The sequence below is a fragment of the Oryctolagus cuniculus genome, chromosome 4 (genome assembly GCF_964237555.1).
Source record: "Oryctolagus cuniculus chromosome 4, mOryCun1.1, whole genome shotgun sequence".
NCBI lineage: Eukaryota > Metazoa > Chordata > Mammalia > Lagomorpha > Leporidae > Oryctolagus > Oryctolagus cuniculus.
This window is the reverse complement of record NC_091435.1, coordinates 144,714,005-144,737,716: the sequence shown is the minus strand read 5'-3', so window position 1 is coordinate 144,737,716 and position 23,712 is coordinate 144,714,005. Positions and strand designations below refer to the sequence as shown.

Genomic DNA, 23,712 nt, shown 5'->3' with positions numbered 1-23,712 from the left:
CTAGGACATGTATTCCTATTTTTGTTTGTTAGTCCATCAGCCTGAGGAGTCCAGTGTGGCAGAGTGGACTTCTCTACTATGTCCTTTTTCCGGGTCTCCCATGTGGGTGCAGGGCCCCAAGGACTTGGGCCATATCTACTGCTATCCCAGGCCATAGCAGAGAGCTGGATCAAAAGAGGAGCAGCCGGGGGACCAGCACTATGGCCTAGTAGGTTAATGCCCTGGCCTAAAGTGCCGGCATCCCATATGGGCGCTGGTTCTAGTCCTGGCTGCTCCACTTTTTTTGCAGCTACAAATACATTAAGGCCATAATTTTAGCTGAGCTGTACATTGTGATAGTATAGTACTTTGATTGCTATTCAGATGTCATTTTTATAATTTCTGTTATGATTTTCTTTTTAATTTATTGAGTCTATTTCTATGTTTCTAAACATTTAAATATTTTTATTAATAACTGCAACATTATATTGTGGTCATTGTAGTCTTAGAAGTGCCTTGAAAAAAATTTTTCTTTCGCTACCCTTATACATGATCAGTTTTTTTTTTAAAGATTTTATTTATTTATTTGAAAGGCAGAGTTCGAGATGGGAGAGAGATGGAGATCTTCTATCTTCTAGTTCACTCCCCAAATGGCTGCAACAGCTAGACCTGGGCCAGTCTGAAGCCAGGAGCCAGGAGCTTCTTCTGGGTCTCCCATGTGGGTGCTGGGGCCCACACATTTGGGCCATCTTTTGCTGTTTTCTCAGGTGCATTAGCAGGGAGCTGGATTGGAATTGGAGCATCCACAACCTGAATCAGCACCCACGTGGTGTACTGGCACTGCAGACAATAGCTTTACCCACTAACACCACAGCATCGGCCCCCATGATCAGTTTTGAAAGTGTTCCATGTGTACTTGAATATAATTTTTTTTTTTTTAGTGGAAGATACTCTATATGTTAGCTCAAATTTTAGATTTTGTGGATCAGTCTTTCTATATCCTTGTTGATGTTTTGATTTTCTGTTCTGTTATTTTTTTTAAAGATTGATTGATTTATTTGAAAGAGTTCCACAGAGTGAGGAGAGGCAGAGAGAGAGAGAGAGAGAGAGAGGTGTTCCATCCACTGGTTCACTCCCTAATTGGCCTCAGCGGCCAGAGCTGTGCTGATCAAAAACCAGGAGTCAGGAGCTTCCTCCAGGTCTTCCCATGCGGGTGCAGGGGCCCCAGGACGTGGATCATCTGCTAGTGCTTTCCCAGGCCATAGCAGAGAGCTGGATCAGAAATGGTGCAGCCAGGACTCGAACCGGCACCCATACGGGATGCTGACCCTGCAGTCAGTGGCTTTACCAGCTACACTGCAGTGCCTGGCCCATCAGTTCTTTTTTTTTTTTTTTTTTTTTTAAGCATTTATTTATTTGAAAAAGTCAAGAGTTACATGGAGAGAAGGAGAGGTGGAGAGAGAGAGGGAGGTCTTCCATCCGCTGATTCACTCCCCAGTTGGCCGCAACAGCCAGAACTGTGCTGATCGGGAGCTAGGTCTGAGGTCATTAGCAGGGAGCTGGATTGGAAGAGAAGCAGCTGAGACACAAACCAGTGCCCATATGGGATGCTGGCACCACAGGCAGACTTAACTTACTATGCCACAGTGCCAGCCCCTTTAGTTGGCTCTTAAAATAAGCGTCTTTAATTGCATTTTGTATTTTGTTCTTTAATATTTGTTGTAAATGAACTAAATTCATTTATATTTTGACTATGATATTTATAGGTTTATTTTTGTCCTCTTGCTTTTGGAATGTAGTGGTTCTTCCCATACCCGCCCTCCAATCCCAACTCCTGTCCCACTCCTACTCCCTCTTCCATCCTGTTCTTCATTAAGATTCACTTTTAATTATCTTTATATAAAGATCAACTCTATACTAAGTAAAGATTTCAGCAGTTTGCACCCACACAGACACAGAAAGTATAAAGTACTGTTTGAAGACAAATTTTACCATAATTCTTATAGTACAACTCATTAAGAACAGAGGTTCTAGCTGGCGCCGCGGCTCACTAGGCTAATCCTCCGCCTAGCGGCGCCGGCACACCGGGTTCTAGTCCCGGTTGGGGCGCCGGATGCTGTCCCGGTTGCCTCTCTTCCAGGCCAGCCCTCTGCTGTGGCCCGGGAGTGCAGTGGAGGATGGCCCAGGTGCTTGGGCCCTGCACCCCATGGGAGACCAGGAGAAGCACCTGGCTCCTGGCTCCTGCCATCGGATCAGCGCGGCGTGCCGGCCATTGGAGGGTGAACCGACGGCAAAGGAAGACCTTTCTCTCTGTCTCTCTCTCTCTCACTGTCCACTCTGCCTGTCAAAAAAAAAAAAAAAAAAAAAAAAAAAAACAACACAGAGGTTCTACATGGGGAGCAAGTGCACAGTGACTCTGGTCTTCCTTTTACCGTTGGTTCATCCTCCAATGGCTGCCGCAGCTGGCGCGCGCTATCCTGTTGTTGATTGAACAATTGACATTCTTATTTGTGACGTCAGTGATCTAAGTGGTGTCTTTAATTCAGTCTGCAACAAAGTAAGAACATAGAATCTTAAGCAGTTGTTGTTGTTCTTTCCAAGATTTATTTGAAAGTCAGAGAGAGATGGGGAGAGTCAAAGAGAGGGAGAGAGATCTTCTATCCAAGAATTTACTCCCCAGGTGGTTGCAGTGGACTGTCAGGCCAAAGCCATGAGGTAGGAGCTTCATCCAGGTCTCCTATGTGGGTGCAGGGGCCCAAACACTGGGCCATTTTCCACTGCTTTTTCCCATACCATTAGGTAGTTGGATTGAAATTGGAGCAGCTAGAATACTAACCAGTATCCATATGAGATGATGGCATCATAGGTAGTGGCTTTACCTGCTATACTGTTAACACCAGCCCCATTTCAATTATTATTTCCTTATGTGATGTCAGTCTTAGTCCCCAGATCCTTTTGTGTTTCCTGTACTAGGAACTGGGTTTTGTTTCTATCTTAATTGTGATGGTCTTGCTGGAAGTCCAGTATATGAAAGTAGAATTGAAACTGCTCGCCGGCACCGTGGCTCAATAGGCTAATCCTCCACCTGCGGCGCCGGCACACCGGGTTCTAGTCCCTGTCAGGGCGCTGGAATCTGTCCCGGTTGCCCCTCTTCCAGGCCAGCTCTCTGCTGTGGCCCGGGAGGGCAGTGGAGGATGGCCCAGGTCCTTGGGCCCTGCACCCGCATGAGAGACCAGGAGAAACACCTGGCTCCTGCCTTCGGATCAGCGCGATGCGTCGGCCGTGGTGGCCATTGGAGGGTGAACCAACGGCAAAAAGGAAGACCTTTCTCTCTGTCTTTCTCTCTCACTGTCCACTCTGCCTGTCAAAAAAGAAAAAAAAAAGTGTTTACCTTCAAAAGTACCCCTCAAATGTAATATAATAAAGAAGTGGTTAATGATAAACAGAATTTTCAGAAGAAACATGATGTGGTTCTTTATAACAGCAAAATAATCCACAAATGGTATATATATTCCATATAATCATATCTCTTTGTCATTTTAACATTGCTTTATTAATATTTGTAGACTCAGTTTTACTACTTGATTAAATAACTTAATAGTCTAAAATTTTGCTTAGAATTGGTAGTGTATGCTTGCTGTAAATACAAAGGAACTATAGACAAAATAGAAAAATTTAAAATATAAAGCCTTACTCAAAAATGAGGTAAATTTATCTTTCCATAGAAATAGTAAACTAGAAGTATAGCTTGTTAAGTGGAGTTGAAGCCAGGATGCCTGTTTCATTATGGAAATAGGTTTGATGTGGTCCTGAATTCATGTCTTGCCAGATGATAAGAACTTAGAGTCCAGATGAAGGACTGGGTGGATACCAGATGAAAGCAGACTGAGTAAAATCAGAGATAGGGATTAGTTGCCCCATGTGTTAAAAGAAACAAATTGCAATTGACTGCTGCTTGTATTATGATATCTCCAAAGAGAGATGCAGAAAGGTCTTCCTTCCATTGGTTCACCCCCCAAATGGCCGCTACGTCTGGTGATGCGCTGATCCGAAGCCAGGAGCCAGGTGCTTTTGAATCCTGGTCCCATGTGGGTGCAGGTGCCCAAGCACTTGGGCCATCCTCCACTGCCCTCCCGGGCCACAGCAGAGAGCTGGACTGGAAGAGGGGCAACCGGGACTAGAACTTGGAGCCCATTTGGGATGCTGGTGCCACAGGTGGAGGATTAACCAAGTGAGCCACGGTGCCAGCCCCTAAAATGTTTGTTTATTTACAATAGGATTATATCCTGAGTATACCTACTGTAAAGTGGAAATACTGTAAGTTGAAACTGCATTTAATACATCTAAGCTACTGAATATCATGGCCACACAGTATACTATAGAGTGTTGGTTGTGTGCTCTTATAATTGCGTGACTCTCTGGGAACTATAGTTAACTGCCATTGCCTAACATCTTAAGATGTTATTGTATTGCATATTGCTAGCTTGGAAAGAGATCAAAATGCAAAATGTAGGCTAAAGTTTCTATTTAATGCATGTTCCTTTTGCACAGCCATCTGTGGAACCTTTGTAATTTGGACCATTTTAAGATCAGGATTATCTGTATTGTGGTTTCCATGTGCTGAGCTCAAAATCAGATAGTTCTGTTAATTAGGAAAAAGAGAACAGATACAGAGGTAGACAACTAATTCAGGTTTCTTCATGTGGAGGTAGAAAATTGTAAGAAATTCAGATTGAGTGAGATAAGTATAGGAAGTGGTATATTTTGAATATGTTCTGCAAAGTTCACTTGTTGGAAACTTGGTCCTTAATGTGATAGTATTGGGAGGTAGAATGTAATGGGAGTTTGAGTTGTGGAGCATCAGTCTCATAAATGGACACATAATTCCATTATCAGAGTAGGGTTGTTCCCTCTCCCCATCACTTCCCAAGTGATACCTTCTACCAAATTAACGATTCGGCAAGAAGGAATTCACTGGATGTTGGGGTGTTTATATTGCCCCCCTGCCTCCAGAATTGTGAGGAAATAAATTTATAATGTGTATAAATTGCCCAGTCTCAAGACAAAAACAGTAAGAAAGGGTTTTAGGTAGAATCATAGAGAAGGAAGTGACTAGAGATGTCTGGAAAAAACGGTAGAAAAGAAACATGAATTGGATCTTAAATATGTGAGTTTGCTGAGGGAGGAAAGGCATGCTAGACTTGAGGACTAAAACCCCGTATGAAGGGACTGAAAGTCCTAATGTTACATCTGTAAACATTAGTTACCACATGGGTGATACTCTGTTGAAGTGCCCACCATACAAAATGAAATGCATGGGACTCTTAAGAACTTGCTGTGTTATAAATAAGAGAGATGATTTTTTTAAAAAACATTTATTTATTTGAAAAATAGAGCAACATAGAGTGGAAGAGATATTTGAAAAGCAAAGCGACAGAGTAGAAGAGATAGAGAAAGAGATCTTCATCTGCTGGGTTGCTCTCCACATGGCCACAACAGTTAGGACTGGACCAGGTTGAAACTAGGAGCCAGGTACTTCATCTGAGTCTCATGTTGGGTGGCAGGGGCCAAGTACTTAGCCACCTTAACCTGTTTTACCAGGCACAGTAGCAGGGAGCTGGATCAGAAGTACAGCAGCTGGGACTTAAACCAGTGCTGTTGATGTGGGATGCTAGCATTGCAAGCAGCGGCCTAACCCACTGCGCCACAATGCTAGCCAGAAATAATTTTTTAAACAGGCAATTTCAATGGCAAGATGTTGAGTGATTTAATAAAACAGTTGTTTCATGTGTGCTTGAGGAGAAATTACATTTTGCTGTTGGGAAGAGTGTTTTCTGTCAGATCTAATTGGTTTCTGGGATGAAGTCCTTTATTTCCTTATTTTCTATCTGATTGCCCCTTCCTTAATCAAGAGTAGGATATTGAATTATTCAACTTTTGTTGTAGAACTATTTCTCCCTTCAATTCTGTTAGGCTTTTGCTTCATAAATTTTTATGATTTGTCATTAGATGTGTAAATGTTTATAGTTGTTATATCTAATTGCTCTATTAAACCTTTTATTAATGTATGGTATTCTTCTTTGGCTAATAATTTGAGTCTTTGAGCAATGACTCACCATTTCTTTCTACCTCCCCCAGCTCCCTGTCCCTCAACCTTTGGTAGCCACCTTTCTATTCTCTATACTTCTGTGAGTTCAACTTTTTAAGATTCTATATACTTACATAAATGAGTTCATAACAATATTTGTCTTTATATGCTTGGCTTATTTCATGTAGCATGTCCTCCAAATTCATGCACATTGTTGCAAATGACTAATTTCCTTTTTGAAGACTCAATGATATTCTATTGTGTATGTATGAGTGTGTCACATTTTCCTTATCCATTTATCCATTGATGGACACATAAGTTCTTTCCATATCTTGGCTATTATGAATGATGCATAATCAACATGGGAGTGCAGATATTCTTCAGCATATTGATTTGAAATTTTTTGGATATGTTCCCAGAAGAGAGATTGCTGGATCATATGAGAAGTTCTGTTTGTAGTTTTTGAGGAACTTCCATACCATTTTCCATAATGGATGTACTAGTTTATATTTCCAATATTATACAGGAGTTCCCTTTTCTTGCATCCTCACCAATGTTTGTTATGTTTCACCTTTTTGATAAAAAATATTCTAACCATTGTACTTAAGAACGGGGCAGCACTGTGGAAGGCCTTACAAATGTAAGGCCAGCTGCGTGTCCAGGGGACCATGATTGGGGATTTATTTCACCTCATAGTCATCTAGAAAGAACTCTTCACGGCTACCAAGTTTTCAAATTCATCTGCATTAAAGTTGGTAAAACATCTCAAATATGAGTCTTGTGATCAAAGAACTTGAACTTGGCCCCATGTAGGGCCTTAATTATTCCTTCAGCTTGGTGTGGATGGACAGGATGACTTGGCAATGTGAAGCTTGGGCATCACACCCTGGGAATTTTCAAAGGTGCATGCCTGTCTGAAATCTAACAGCATGAGGTCAAAAAGTGAAGGTTCACTGGAAAGGGCAGTCTCCAAGGGTTCTTGGGCAAACTTTGCAGGCAACAGACTGGGTACACTACCAGGAAGGCTGCTGTTGGCTATTATGGCAAGAAATTTTTTTTTTCAATTAATAAAAGTGATATAAGCACAGAGAAGACATGAGTAGGAATTGGAGTTAAGTGCAGCAGTTGCTATGAACAGTATTTAGGGTGGGTATTTGGTGCAGCAGTTAAGACATATGGGATGCCAGCATAGCAGGCAGTGACTTTGCCTCCTATGCCATAACGCTGGTCCCTATTCTTTTTTTTTTTTTTTTTTTTTTTTGACAGGCAGAGTGGACAGTGAGAGAGAGAAAGGTCTTCCTTTTGCTGTTGGTTCACCCTTCAATGGCCATTGCGGCTGGCACACTGCAGCCGGTGCACCGCGCTGATCCGATGGCAGGAGCCAGGTGCTTCTCCTGGTCTCCCATGGGGTGCAGGGCCCAAGCACTTGGGCCATCCTCCTCTGCACTCCCTGGCCACAGCAGAGAGCTGGCCTGGAAGAGGGGCAACTGGGACAGAATCTGGCGCCCCGACCGGGACTAGAACCCGGTGTGCCAGTGCCGCAAGGTGGAGGATTAGCCTAATGAGCCGGTGCGCCGGCCCCTATTCTTATTTATTGTGTAAAGTCTTCAAAAAGTTCAGAGGGGTCCATGCTGTGGTGTAGCAGGTAGAGCCACTGCCTGCAGTGCTGGCATCCCATATGGGCACTGGTTAGAGTCCCAGCTGCTCCACTTCTGATCCAGCTCTCTGCTATGGCCTGGGAAAGCAATGGAAGATGGCCCAAGTGGTTGGGCCCCAGCACCCAAGACCAGGAAGAAGCTCCTGCCTCCTAGCTTTGGATTGGCCCAGCTCTGGCTGTTGTGGCCAATTGGGGAGTGAACCAGTGGGTAGAAGTGTGTTTCTCTTTCTCTCTCTCTCTCTCTTTCTCTCTCTCTTTCTCTCTCCCCCCCCTCCCTCTCCCCCCTCTCCCTCTCCCTCCCTCCCTTTTCCTCTCTCCCTCCCTCCTTCTCTCCCCCTCCTTCCCTCCCCTCTGTGTAACTCTGACTTTCAAATAATAAATCTTCAAAAAGAGTTCATAGAAAATATGTATTATGGAAAAACTATGCATAGATTTCAGAATTTTTGCATTGAAACTTTTTTATTTTTTTACAGGCAGAGTTAGAGAGAGAGAGAGAAAGAAAGGTCTTCCTTTTTCCGTTGGTTCACCTCCCAAGTGGCCGCTACCGCTGGCATGTTGCAGCTGGCGTGCCCCGCCTATCCAAAGCCAGGAGCCAGGTGCTTCCTCCTGGTCTCCCATGCAGGTGCAGGGCCCAAGGACCTGGGCCATCCTCCAGTGCCCTCCTGGGCCACAGCAGAGAGCTGGACTGGAAGAGGAGCAACCAGGACAGAATCGGGCGCCCCAACCAGGAATAGAACCCGGTGTGCCTGCACCGCAGGCGGAGGATTAGCCTAGTGAGCCGCGGCACCGAATGCATTGAAACTTTTAATTTCAACTTTCCAAAGATTTTTTAAAGTGCCCTTGTTTTGGTGTGTGTGTGTGTGTGTGTGTGTGTATTTGGTATATATATGGAGTTACTGTCTAATTGGTACAGAGTCCCAGTTTTGCAGATGAAAATTGTTCTGGAGCTAGGTGGTGGTGATGGCTTCACAGCAACATTAATGTACCTAATGCCATGGAACTGTATACCTGAAAATGGTTCATATTGTAATTTTTATGTATATTGTATAAGTTTGCTAGGGCTATCTTAACAAAGTACTATAGACTGGGTGGCTTAAACAGTAGAAATTATTTTTTTCACAATTCTGGAGGCTGGAAAGCCTGTCATAAGGTGTCAATGGGATTGATTTTTCTTAGGCCTCTTCTGGGCTATTAGATGGCCATCTTCTGCCTGTCTTCACATGGTGTTCCCTCTGTGTCCATGTCTCCTTTTATAGGGACACCTGTTATATTGGATTGGGGCCCACCCTAATGACCTCATTTTATTTCAGTTAATTCTTGGAATATCCCATGTCCAAATACAGTCCCATTCTGCAGTACTGAGGATTAGAACTTCAGTGTATGAATTTTTGAGGGACACAATTCAATCCATAACATTTATTTTACCAAAATATTAAAATAACTTTAAAATATAATTACACTTCATTATAAGCCCATTTATGTTTAATTGCTGTACAGTACAATAAGGATTTGATCAGTTAATGTGCTTACATGTTTGTTATGTTAATTAAGACATTAAGTTCTTCATTGTGATGTACTTTTTCATTGTTGGTGGTTTATACCATAATTATCTGCTCATAATTCAGCAAGAGTATTTATGACTTCACTTTAGTGGTGACAAATAATGGCTCTCTACTGCAGTAATATAAACTGTAATATTCTTCAAATTATAGAATGGTGATATGTTCTTAATGTAATCTAGGTTAGTGTATCGAAATTCAGAGGGGTAATAAGTAAAACTTTGTGAAGCCTGACAAAATAATTATATAGGGAGTAATGCCTTCTATATAGAAACCATTAATAAGTTTGTTGAAGAAATAGAATTATAGTTGAGGTTTATTTTGAGAGCAAGATTTTTGCTTGAAATGATTTTCTTTATTGTTCCTTGACTCAGTCTCCTCATAGTCTATAGTAATTACTCAGTGAACAACTGTGGAGTGAATAAATGAGTGAATTTTGGTATGCATAGTACTTTTGTTTTTGTTATATTTTTGTGCTTTCTCATATTGGTGTTTCAAACTGATTTTTCCAAAAGTGGGTAGAATTAAATGGTATTTTATGTAACAATATTTAAAAAAATAAAACCTCCCACACAGTTTGATTTTTAGTAGGCTTTATTTTTTATTTATTTTTTTGACAGGCAGAGTGGACAGTGAGAGAGAGAGAGAGACAGAGAGAAAGGTCTTCCTTTTGCAGTTGGTTCACCCTCCAATGGCCGCCACGGCTGGTGTGCTGCGGCCGGCGCATCGCGCTGATCCGATGGCAGGAGCCAGGTGCTTCTCCTGGTCTCCCATGGGGTGCAGGGCCCAAGCACTTGGGCCATCCTCCTCTGCACTCCCAGGCCACAGCAGAGAGCTGGCCTGGAAGAGGGGCAACCGGGACAGAATCCGGTGCCCCGACTGGGACTAGAACCCGGTGTGCCGTCGCCGCAAGGCGGAGGATTAGCCTAGTGAGCCGCGGCACTGGCCAGTAGGCTTTATTTCTGACTGGCCTGTTTCCATTTTCTTAGTGGGGGAAGTTGTTGCATAAGTTTTTTTTTTTTGTTTTCCATTAAAAAGAGTGTTTAACAATTTGTGTGTGTGTGTGTGTTTAACAATTGAAATTACTTCACAAGGTAACTAGTCCTTAAAGTCAGGGGCGTATGCTTTGGTATAGCAGGTTAATCCGCTGCCTGCAGTGCTGGCATCCATATGGGTGCCAGTTGGAGACCCGCCTGCTCCACTTGCAATCCAGCTCTCTGCTATGGCCTGTGAAAGCAGTAAAAGATGGTCCAAGTTCTTGGGCCCCTGCACTGGTGTAGGAGACCCATAAGAAGCTCCTGGCTTCCTATCAACGCAGCTCTGGCCATTGCGGCCAATTGAGGAGTGAAACAGCAGATGGAAGACCTCTCTCTATCTCTCTCCCTCCCCCCCCTCGCTGCTTCCCCCTCCCCCCTCCTTCCCCCTCCTTTCCTCCCTCCCTCTCTCCATCTCTGTAACTGAGTTTCAAATAAATAAATAAATAAATAAATAAATAAATCTTTGTTTTAAAAAAAGTCGAGCAGAACAGTATTATCTTATGCATTTACTTATCCTTTCACATTACTTATGGTATATTGAAGTTAGTTATTTGAGGATTGCTTCCTCCCCTTTATTGTTTACTGAGAGATCTGCACCTCAGCCAAACTTCCGGACTTAGTCACTTGGGTATTGTTACTTAGCTGATTCTTATCAGAAACAGGAAATTGTGAAGTTATGTGTTAACTGCAGAAGATTTCAAAATTGCATTTCTGGTAGCATCAGAGATTTCTCATTAGAAATTTTTTCGGCCGGCGCCGCGGCTCACTAGGTTAATCCTCCGCCTTGCGGCGCCGGCACACCGGGTTCTAGTCCCGGTCAGGGTGCCAGATTCTGTCCCGGTTGCCCCTCTTCCAGGCCAGCTCTCTGCTGTGGCCCGGGAGTGCAGTGGAGGATGGCCCAAGTAGTTGGGCCCTGCACCCTCATGGGAGACCAGGAGAAACACCTGGCTCCTGGCTTCGGATCAGTGCGATACACCAGCCGCAGTGCGCTGGCTGCGGCGGCCTTTGGAGGGTGAACCAACGGCAAAAAGGAAGACCTTTCTCTCTGTCTCTCTCTCTCACTGTCCACTCTGCCTGTCAAAAAAAAAATTTATTTTTTCTATTTACTAAAACATTTAGCTCTTATTTTTCCTGAATATAACAACTGGTTTGCCAGAAGGGTCATGGTTATCTTTATCCACACATGTATAAACAGTACCGTACCTTGGAGTTTACAAATGATTGATTAAATGATTTGACAAATAGTGTTACTAATAGCTACAACTGATGAATTTGTGAAAGATTGGGAAAAACTGTGTTTTAGGGATTTGGTATGGTATCATTTGCATCTAAGGGTTACTAAAGTGGATTTTTTATGAGTTCTACACAGCCAAAATAATTCCTGAATATTAGGTTGTTAATTTCCTTTTTTACTATGGATTTCAGAGGCTGCAAGAAATTTGGTAGTATTGTATAACATGTAAACATTTGAAAGATCTGCACAATTCAGTCACTATATTTTGTAATTATACAGTGGTATCATGAGTAGATTAAAAACAGATTTATTCGCAAAAGACACATCAATGAATGTTTTTTGCTCTGTTTACATAAAGTAAGACTCACACTTTTAGGTGTGAATGAGATTTGACACATACTTAGCTTGACTACTGCCATCTAAATACAGAACAGTTCCATCATTCCCTTTGAAGAAAAAATAATTTCTTCCTGCTTTGTAGTCAAACCCTTCCTCCACCAATTTACCTGTGATGATTGCTGACATATTTTATCTGCCTTTGTAGTTTTGGCTTTTCTGGAATGTCATATATCGCCTTTGAGTATGCTTTTTCACTAAGCACATGATGTTTCATGCTTACTCCTTTTTATTTCTGAGTAGTAGCCTGTAGTATGGATCAGTCATAGTTTGTTTATCCATTTATCTACTCCACTTTTAAAGGGCATTTGAGTTTCCAGTTTTTGGTGATTGTAAATAGAGCTGCTATAAACATTCAAATATAGGCTTTTAGGTGAACACATGGATTTGCTTCACTTTGGTAAATATCCAGGAATGAAATTGCTGGATCATATGGTTAGTTGGTATGTATTTAAATTTACAAGAAACTGGGCCGGCACCGCAGTTCAATAGGCTAATCCTCTGCCTGGGCCAGCTCCCCGGGTTCTAGTCCTTGTCAGGGTGCCGGATTCTGTCCCGGTTGCTCCTCTTCCAGTCCAGCTCTCTGCTGTGGCCCAGGAAGGCAGTGGAGGATGGCCCAAGTGCTTGGGACCTGCATCCGCATGGGAGACCAGGAAGAAGCACCTGGCTCCTGACTTCGGCACCGTCCGTAGCGGCCATTTGGGGAGTGAACGAATGGAAGGAAGACCTTTCTCACTGTCTCTCTCTCTCTCTCTCTCTCACTGTCCACTCTGCCTGTCAAATAAATAAATAAATAATTTACAAGAAACTGCCAACCTGTTGCCACAGTGGCTGTATTATTTTACTTTCCTACCACCAGTGTATTGAGTTCCAGTTGTTCTGCATCCTCATCGGCACCTGGTATGGTCAGTTTCTTTTTTCTGTCTTTCAACTCCCACTCCTCCCTCCCACCCTCCCTCTCTGCCATTTAATAGCTGTGTAGTGGTATCATTATGTGGTTTTACTTTGCATTTTTGTAATAAATAATGATACTGAAGACTTCCATATGCTTATATGCTATCTGTGTATCTTCTTTTGTGAAGTATCTTTTCAAATACTTTGCTTACTTTAAATTGGGTTGCTTGTTTTCTTTTTGTTGAGTTTATTTGAGAGGCCAGAGACAGGTACACTCGTACCCACAATAGTCAAGGCTGGAGCAGGCTGAAACTGGGAACTGGGAACCCCAACCCAAGTCTTCCTTGTGGATAGTAGGGACCAAATACTTGAGCCATCAGCCTGCTGCTGCCCAGTGTGAGCGTTAACAGGAAGCTGGGATTGAGAGCAGAGCTGGGTCTTGAACCCAGGCTTCCCAGCCATTCTTTGCCACTTGGCCAAATGCCTCCCTATATTGTCAAGTTTTTAGAATTCTTTACATATTGTAGGTATAAGTCCTATGTCAGATATGTGATTTATAAATATTTTCTCCCAGTCTGTAGTTTATCTTTTTCTTTTCAGGGCAATTTTTTCCATTTTTTTTAAAAAGGTATGTTTATTTATTTGAAAGAGTTACAGAGTGAAAGGGAAAGACAGAGAGAGGGAGGGAGGGAGATATATCTTCCATCTGCTAGTTCACTCCCCAGATCATCTCAACAGTCAGGGCTGTGCCAGGCTGGAGCCAGGAGTTTCATAAGGGTCTCCCATGTGAGTGGCAGGGACCCAAAGACTTAAGCCATCATCCCCTGCTTTTCCCATTAACAGGGAGCTGAATCAGAAGTGGAGTAGCCAGAAACCAGGGCCCATATGGGATGCCAGTGTTGCAGGCAGTGGCTTTACATGCTACGCCACAACATAGGCCCTAAAGTTTATATTTTGATAAAATCTAATTTATCACTTTTTTCTTTTATAGATAATGCTTTTAATGTAGTATTATGAGCTCTTTTTAATCCAAGGCCACAATGATTTTCTATGTGTTCTTAAAATTTTATAGTTTTTTTTTTTTTTTAAGATTAATTTATTTGAAAGGCAGAATGCCAGAGGGAGAGAGAGCTTCCAAGTGCCGATTCACTCCTTAAATGGCTGCAACTTCCAGAGCTGGGACCAGGAACTCCATCTGGGTCTTTCACATGGGTGACAGAGGCCAAGTACTTGGGCCATCATCTGCTGCCTGCTCAGGCACATTAATAAGCAGTTGGTCAGAAGCGGCATAGTCATGACTTGAACTGGCACACTGATATGTCACAAGTAGTGGCTTAACCTGGTGTGTCACAACACTGGCCCAAGTTTTACAGTTTTTTTTTTTTTTTTTTTTTTTTGACAGGTAGAGTTAGAGAGAGAAAGGTCTCCCTTCCGTTGGTTCACTCCCCAAATGGCCACTATGGCTGGCGCTGCGCCGATCTGAAGCCAGGAGCCAGGTGCTTCTTCCTGGTCTCCCATGCGGGTGCAGTGGCCCAAGCACTTGGGCCATCCTCCACTGCCCTCCCGGGCCACAGCAGAGAGCTAGACTGGAAGAGGAGCAACTGGGACTAGAATCCGGCACCCATCTGGGATGCCGGGTGCACCGCAGGTGGAGGATTAACCTAGTGAGCCACAGCGCTGGCCCCTGCAGCTTTGCTGTTAAGTCTGTAACTATTTCGTGTTAAATTTGTTTAAAATAAGAAGTTTAGGTCCAGGTTCACTTTTCTCCATATGGATAGCCAGTTTTTCACCAGTTGTTGAAGGGGCTGTCCTCCATTGAATTGTCATTTTACCTTTGTCAAAAATAAGGTGGTAGTATTTGTGTGGGTCTGTTTTTGAACTCTGTTCATGTAGGCACTGCTCACAGTCTTCATTGTGGTTTAGTGAGCCTGTAGTTAGGATTGAGAGATCAGGTAATATGAGTCCTCCAATGTCCTTCCATTTCAAAATTATGTTAGCTATTGTAATTCCTTTGCTTTTCCATTAAAAAAAAAAAAAAAAAAAGGTTGAGGGTTGCCAAGGAAAAGGTGCTAAGTGGTGATAAGAAAGCTTGGTCCATGTATCTAGGTTATTTGTCCTTGTTATTTGCTGCTTATCTGGAGGAAAAACAAACATCTTTTTGACAGGAGGCAGTGGTCCAAGTTAGGCCCTTACCTCCCACAAAGACTGGCAGCAGAAGCAAAAGTTATCTCCTTAATTGTTTGCATTTCAAAGAGATAGCTTTCAAGTTCTGGAGAAGACAGTTGTGAACCCTAGAAGACTTATATCACAAAGGAGTAGAGAAAGGATTATAATTGCAAGCTTTCTATTGTACCTTTCTTAAGAGGGGCTTCAGAGGCCTCTATTTGCCTACCACCAGATTTTGTCTGGAAGAAGCAATAACTTCTCCTGGCAGAGTTGAGCTTTCTCAGGCAAAGAACTTAAGGGGAATGGAAGCCTCATCTTAGGGATGTGGCCTTGAGCCCTTAGTAACTATGGTAGTGTTTATTCAGGTTTATTAGGGTGTGTGGAGGGGGAATGGGGAAGGAAGGTGGTGGACAAAATCATTTGTTCTGAAGGTCTGAATTTTATAGACCGAAGTTGAGGCCTCCTTGAGAAGAGGGCCCAGAGGAGCTTTACTACAGTTGGGTCAAAGAGAGAGTCATTGTTATGGGTTACTCACGCCAACTCTTTTCTCATGGGAATATTCTCCATATTCTCTGGTTTCTCTAGCTAGGAAGATTGGGTTCTCTTGGAGTTTCAGTCTCCCATATCCTTTGCTTTGTTCTGGGCATAACTGTACCTACCTTAATGGTGAAGTGGTAGAAGAGGAAAAATTATTGGATTGCCTCTCTGCCCCTTTGTAGCTCCTGATCTCCTTTTCTGTTTGCTATCTTTAAAGGAATAAATTTTCTGTTGTGGCTTTTTTTTTTTTTTTTTTTTAAGATTTATTTATTGGAAAATCAGAATCAGAGAAAGGGAGAGACAGAGCTCTTCCGTCTGCTGGGCCACTCCCTAAATGGTCGCAAGGGCCAGTGTGGGCAAGGCCAAAGCCAGGAGCCAGGAGCTTATCTGAGGTTTCCCACGTGGGTGCAAGGGCCCAAGTATTTAAGCCATTTTCTGCTGTTCTTCTCAGGCCACCAGCAGGGAGCTTGATTGGACTTGGAGCAGCCAAGACACACACACGTGGAATGCCGGCATGGCAGGAGGCAGCTTTTACCCCTATGCCACAAAGCTGGCCCCTCTTGGGGTCCTAATGTACATGACATCTCCACCATTGTGGCAGTAGTGCAGATCCACACCTGAGGCTGGTCTGAGAACAGGGAAAAAAGAAAAAAAAAAAAAAAGTTGCTCCAGAGATTTAACCCACACTCTGTGCTCCCAAAAAGCCTTTTTTTCCTTTTTGGCCAAATGAGCTTTTGAGGTCTTGTGATTTGTTTTCTTTTTTTCTTTGTGATTTCACCCACTGTAAAATTTCCTGTTCTCTCTGCCTTTGGGTAAAGCGAAGGGAAAAAAGTGGTGTAGGGGAAGGTGGTAATAAAATGTATCACTACTGTATTGGTCTTTTTGAAATTAGAATTCCCTCCCCAATCTGCTTATTATTTACAATCTTCAGATTCCTTAGGCAGTTGCTCTTTGTTTTTTTCCAGAAGTGTTATTTATAATCACGTAGAGGAGTTACAATGGGTTTACTCCCATCTTCCCCAGAATTAAAAATACTTAGACCAATGAATTTTGCAGTGTAAAAAGTTCATTAATACAGTTTTAGTTTCTGTGTTGGTAAGAATATCTCTAGCTATCTGAAGATACTTTTAAAATGTTCTTCCTTTTTCCAACCACATACCTGTGTGAGGCCAAGCTTTTTCATATATTTCTACCAAATTATATATTGCAGTACATGAAATGTAGAAACAAATATGATAAATACTTGTTTTAAGTCAGACATTAAATATTTGCAAAATTTTAATATTTTCTTTTCACCAATGGTTTTTTTTTTAAATAGAATTATTTCATTAAATGCTAAAATGTTTGGTATTTATGATTATTTTTAATTGAATTAGTAAATGTCCTTGCAGTTTCTCAGTTTTAATTCTTATGATAAATATTGGAAGATATAACTTACATAAGCAAAGTCTTTGGAATTCTCAATTTTTAAGTGGAAAGAGATCTTTGACGCCAAAACTTTTGAGAATCACTGCTCGTATTACTTTTTTGTTAATATAATACTTGAGACAAGGTACTTATGAATTGATGTAATTTTAGAGCTTCAATTTCCAAATGGCTTTGGCCCTGGTGAGAGACCCATTGGTGGATGGGGATGGTAGAGTATAACAGGAGGAAATTGTGTGGTGAGCCAGGAAGCAGAAAAGGCTGCGCCTCTTGTACAACCCTCTCCTTGAGAACTGCTTTCCATAGACATGCCCCCAGTGACCTAAGGATCTCCCACTAGCCCTTACCTCCTAAAGATTTCACTACCTCCCAAGAGCGCTACCCAGGGGAGCTAGCCTTTAACATTGGAGGCACTAGTGGGGAACATTTGGTGGTTTCTGTGTGCACTCCTTTTCTGTTCTGTAGGAGGCAACATGGTAATTGAAAGTACATGGAGAAGTGAAAAGCACATGTATTTGACTTTCATTTTCCACTAGTTGCTTTCCAAGATCGAAAAACCATTTTAACCTTTTAGCCTATGAATCATACTTTATAAAGTAAGGATAATACTTTAAAGGCTTATTTTACAGGAAATGCTAGGCTAATACCTGATTAAAAAAAACAAACAAACAAACAATTTCCAGTCCTTGTGAGAGAATGCAAACCTCTGATCTTAAGCCTGTGGGTGTTCTCCAACTTAATCTGTTGATCCCTGCCCAGGGAATGGTGTAACTTTTAAAGGTATCTAGAACAGTAAGTTTCATGTTGTTCTTATTGACATATTGAAAAAATTGAGTTTTCAAATTCAGACTTGGGTCTTATTCAGATCAAGAAAAGACAAAGAGTATGAACAGTGATTGTGTACAGGTCTAGTTTGGAAATCACATTGGAGCTGAGTTTAAAAAACAGATTGAGATCAGGAAATAAGTCCAAGAAGAATGGCAAGAAGGATGTGAGTACTATAACCAGAGACTTCTATCTAGTCTGAGGTCCATTGATGTTGGTTTAATCAGAGCACAGCAAGCAGCCATTGAGAATCACAGTCAGCAGTTAAGATTTTGTAAGGGAAATCCAACAGTTGATATCAGGTAGAAATTAGACAAGGGTTTGTAAAACTCATGGTCTCAGATGCCAGGTGTGTGGACACAGGGACAAAAGGATGTGAATCCAGGGGCCGGCACTGTGACATAGCAGGTGAGGCCACACTGCCTGCAGTGCTGGCGCCCCACATAGGTGTCAGTTCGGATTTCAGCTGCTCTGCTTCCAATCCAGCTCTCTGCTGTGGCCTAGGATAGCAGCAGAGGATGGCCCCGGTCCTGGGGACCTTGCGGGGAGTGGGGCAGAGGGGGCACTCCTGGTTCCTAGCTTTAAATCGGCCCTGCTCCAGCTGTTGCAGCCATTTGGGGAGTAACCAGTAGATGGAAGACTGTTCTCTCTCTCTCTGCCTCTGTCTCTCTGTGGCTCCGCCTTTCATATAAATAAATGAATCTTGAAAGAAGGTGCTGCCTTTAAAAAAAGAATGGATGTGGCCGGTGCCACGGCTCAATAGGCTAATCCTCCACCTGTGGCGCTGGCACACCGGGTTCTAGTCCCGGTCAGGGAGTCAGGATTCTGTCCCTGTTGCCCCTCTTCCAGGGCAGCTCTCTGCTGTGGCCTAGGAGTGCAGTGGAGGATGGCTCAAGTGCTTGGGCCCTGCACCTGCATGGGAGACCAGGAGAAGCACCTGGCTCCTGCCATCGGATCAGCGTGGTGCTCCGGCCGCGGCGGCCATTGGAGGGTGAACCAACGGCAAAAAGGAAGACCTTTCTCTCTGTCTCTCTCTCTCTCACTGTCCACTCTGCCTTTCAAAAAAAAAAAAAAAAAAAAAAAGTGAATCCAGTTCATGAAATCAAGAACAAGACTCAAGGAGCATCCAAGTGCAAATATTGTGAGTGTAGTTAGAAACATGGACTTGATGTTTTAGTAGATGAAAGTAGAATATTAATGGACTACCTTTATATTCAGTGTTCTGGGCTGGATTAAAGTGGAATTACTTCATATTTAATTTATAAAAATTGAATTAGGTTAAAAGAGAGTAAAAGAAAGGACTGTTAAAATAGTGCAGGTGTTCTTGTTATCCATCACTCAACTCTTGATTGTCTGATTATGCATGAGACGGGCTACATCATTGTTTCCTTAACTGACCTCAATTGCTGCCCTTCCCTTCTGGTAGTGTATGTATCTCATCTCACTGTGATTCTTGTTTTAAAGTTACGTATTTTCAAAAAAAATTTTTAAAGATTTATTTATTTGTTTGAAAGAGTTACACAGAGAGAAGGAGAGGCAGAGAGAGAATCTTCCATTCTGCTGGTTCACTCCCCAGGTGGCCGCAATGGCCAGAGCTGAGCTGATCCGAAGCCAGGATCCAGGAGCTTCTTCCGGGTCTCCCACACGGATGCAGGGGCTCAAGGACTTGGCCATCTTCTACTGCTTTCCCAGGCCATAGCAGAGAGCTGGATCAGAAGTGGAGCAGCTGGAACTCTAACCAGTGCCCATATAGGATGCCAGCACTGCAGGTGGTGGCTTTACCAGCTAAGCCACATTGCCGGCCCCTCAAGTTCTTTTATCATGTGTTTAACTGAAGAAGTGGTCATACAAGGAAAGTTACAAGTGGGTTTTAAGCATTTTAATTTTACTTGAAAATCAGAGGAAAAGAGGTGGAGAGAGAGAGCTTCTACCAGCTGGTTCCCTCTGCAAATGCCTGCAGCAGCCAACCAGGCCTGGGCCAGGCCAAAGCTGGAAAAATGGGACTCCATCCAGGTCTCACATGTGAGTCATAGGGATCCAAGTACTCGAGGCATCACCTGATGCCTCCCCATTGTGCATTAGCAGGAAGCTGAAACTGAAAGTGGAGCTCTGATCTTTGATGTGGGTGTCCCAAGTGACATCTTAACTGCTGTGCTAAACACTTTTTGGTGATTCTAGTTTAAAGCAAATCTAGTTTTGTATCTGCTTACTTTCCTTGCATATCTTTTCCACTCCTCCTTTTCCCATGTTTCTTCTTCTTTATTATTTTTTTAAGGTTATTTATTTACTTGAAAGGCAGAGTTACAGAGAGGCAGAGACAGAGAGAAAGAGATCTTCCATCTGCTGGTTCACTCCCCAAACGGCTACAACAGCCAGAGCAGGGCCAGTCTGAAGCCAGGAGCCAGGAACTTTTCTCTGGGTCTCCCATGCAGGTGCAGGGGCCCAAGGACTTGGGCTCCATTGCTTTCCCAGGCCACAGCAGAGAGTTGGATTGGAAGTGGAGCAGCTGGGACTCTAACCAGTGCCCGTATGGGTTGCCAGCACTGCAGGCACTGGCTTTACCTGGTATACCACAGTGCTGGCCCCTCCTATGTTTTCTTTTTCTTTTTCTTTTTCTCTTTCTTTCTTTCTTTCTTTCTTTTTTTTTTTTTTTTTTTTGACAGGCAGAGTGGACAGTGAGAGAGAGACAAAGGTCTTCCTTTGCTGTTGGTTCACCTTCCAATGGTTGCTGTGGCCAGCGCACCGCGCCTATCCGAAGGCAGGAGCCAGGTGCTTCTCCTGGTCTCCCATGGGGTGCAGGGCCCAAGCACTTGGGCCATCCTCCACTGCACTCCCTGGCCACAGCAGAGAGCTGGCCTGGAAGAGGGGCAACCGGGACAGAATCCAGTGCCCCGACCGGGACTAGAACTCCGTGTGCTGGCGCCACTAGGCGGAGGATTAGCCTACTGAGCCGCGGCGCTGGCGCCTCCTATGTTTCTTAATAGCTAACTTTTAGATTGGTTTCTTCCTTTTTATAGTACATTTTAGAAGAGTTAAGTAATGTATAATGATGGTGAAATTTTCAAACTTATCTATGGAGTGGAAAGTGGAACTTCACCTGTCTTACTACTAATTGAGGTTATCACTGTTTACAGTTTGATGTATATCTTCCCAGAACTTTTAATGGATATGCAAACATATGGAATAGGAGTTCTTTTCTAAATAGAATTATAACGAGCATGGAGCCAGCATTATGGGGTAATGGCACTGCAGGCGGTGGCTTTACCCATTACACCTGCGCGCCGGCCCCTCACTTAGTATTTCTTGAACATTGTTTCATACCACTACAGGTTGAATGTCCCTAATCAAAAAAATCTGAAATCCAAAATGTTCCAAAATATGAAATCTTTTTTAAAAGACTTGGTTATTTGGAAGAGGGGGAGAGAGAGATCTTCGATCTGTTGGCTCACTCTGCAAATGGTCTTACAGCCAGGGCTGGGTCAGGCCAAAGCCTGGAGCTCTATCTTGGTCTTCCTTGTGGGTGGCAGGGACTCAAGTGCTTGAGCCATCATTTGCTGCTTTCCAGGTGCTTTATCAAAGAGCTAGATCCAAAACCAAGTAGCTGGGACTTGTGCCAGCACTCTGATTCTAGATGCAAGCTTCCCAAGCGGTGGCTTAACCCCTACAATACCTGTACCATAAAATTGAAACTTTGTGATTACTGGTGGGACACCAGAACTGGAAAATTCCACCTAGCCTGATGTGACAGATCACCATTTCAAAGTGCAGATACGCTAAAAATATTGTATTAAATTATCTCCAGGCTACTGAATATGGTGTATGTGAAAACAACAAATTTCAGTTTAAGGCTTGGATCCCATCTCGAAAGTCTCATTTTGTATATGCAAATATTTCAAAATCTGAAAAAGACCCAAAACAGAATTATTCTGGTTCTATGCATTTTGGATAAGGGATATTTAACCTGTACTTAACATTTAGTAAAAACACTGATAGTTTATATTTTATTCTTAATTTTCCACACATATTTGTGATGCTGCAACAAATATACACATGATTTTTTGGATACCTGCATCATTTTTTTCTGGATTATATAGATGACTGTTTCTTTAATATTTTATTTATTTATTTGAGAGGTAGAGTTACAGACAGTGAGAGGGGGAGAGAGAGAGAGAAAGGTCTTTCCTCTACTGGTTCACTCCCCAAATGGCCGCAACGGCTGGAGCTGCGCCAATCCGAAGCCAGGAGCCAGGAGCCTCCTCCCGGTCTCCCATGTGGGTGCAGGGGTCCAAGGACTTGGGCCATCCTCCACTGCCTTCCCAGGCCATGGCAGAGCTGGACTGGAAGAGGAACAACTGGGACTAGAACCGGCACTCATATGGGATGCCGGCGCCGCAGGTGGAGAACTAACCCACTGCGCCATGGCGCCAGCCCCATAGATGACTGTTTCAAAGAAATGTGCATTTAAATTTTTGACAGCTTTTGGAGCCAGCACTATGGCATAGTAGGTTAAGCCTCTCCCTGCAGCACTGACATCCCATATGGCGCCAGTTAGTGTCCCAGCTGTTTCACATCGAATCCAGCTTTCTGCTAGTGGCCTGGGAGGGCAGCAGAGGATGGCCCAAGTGCTTGGGCCCCTGAACCCACGTGGGAGACCCAAAGGAAATCCTGACTTTAGATCAAACCAACTCTGGCCATGGTGGCCATTTGGTGAGTGAACCAGCGGATTTAAGACCTCTGTGTCTCCCTCTCTCTGTAACTCTGCTTCTCAAATAAATAATTTTTTTAAAGATCTATTTTACTTATTTGAGAGTTACAGAGAGGCAGAGGCAGAGAGAGAGATAGGTCTTCCATCTGCTTGTTCACTCCCCACGTGGCTGCAACAGCCAGAGCTGCGGTGATCCAAAGCCAGGAGCCAGGAGCTTCTTCCGGGTCTCCCACGTGGGTGCAGAGGCCCAGGACTTGGGCCATCTTCTACCGCTTTCCTAGGCCATGGCAGTGAGCTGGATCGGAAGTAGAGCAGCCGGGACTTGAACCGGCGCCCATGTGGTATGCTGGCACTGCAGGTGGCAGCTTTACCCACTATGCCACAGTGCTGTCCCCAAATAAATAAATCTTTAAAAAAATTTTTTGACCGCTTTTGCTTAATTGGTCATCAAAAATTTTTCATCTATGGGTAGGCATTCAGTCTAACCAGTTAAGATACCCGTGTCCCATATTTGAGTTCCTGCCTTCATTACCTGGCTCCCAACTTCCACTTCCTACTAATGCAGATCCTAGTTGATAGTGGTAATGGCTGAAATAATTGGGTCCCTGCTGCTCATGTGGGAGGCCTGGATTGCATTCCTGTCTCCAATCTGGCCCAGTTCCAGCCAAGGCAGGCAAGCATTTGGGGAATGAACCAGCAAATAGGAACATTCTCTGTTGTGTTTCTGTGTCTGTGTCTTTCTATCTCTCCAAAAATATATATATAACCAAGTTAAATTTTTATATAATCAAACGACAAACTAGAAAAACAGTAAAGCTGATATCATAAATGGTGATTACTCTGACTCCATGAAGAACTTACAAAAATTGAAAAAGAAAAGCCGTACCACAGGAGAACAGGCAGAAGATCTGAATAAGTAATCCATACAGGAAAGTAAATGCAAACACCTAAAAACGAGAAAACATGTGCAGTCTACTGTAAAAAGAGAAATACAAATAAAAAACTATTCTAAACTATTTTCTCCTATCAGGTTGGCACAAATCCAAAAGATTGACAACATAGTTTATTGGAGAGGCTGTGATACTATAGTCCCTGATATATTGTTGAGAATACAAAAGGAAAAGTATATGGATAGGGAATTTGGCAATATCTCACAAGATTATTTATTTATTTATTTTGTATTTAAAGATTTATTTTTATTTATTTGAAA

The 23,712-nt window shown here is 43.0% G+C and overlaps 1 protein-coding gene and 1 pseudogene across 7 annotated transcripts in view; one reads left to right on the top strand and one right to left on the bottom strand.

The window, feature by feature from the left end:
- Nucleotides 1-23,712, top strand: part of NCK1 (NCK adaptor protein 1) — an 88,504-nt gene that overhangs the window by 21,472 nt on the left and 43,320 nt on the right. The window lies entirely within an intron of this gene.
- Nucleotides 7,029-7,189, bottom strand: LOC127483065 (small nucleolar RNA SNORA70; annotated as a pseudogene).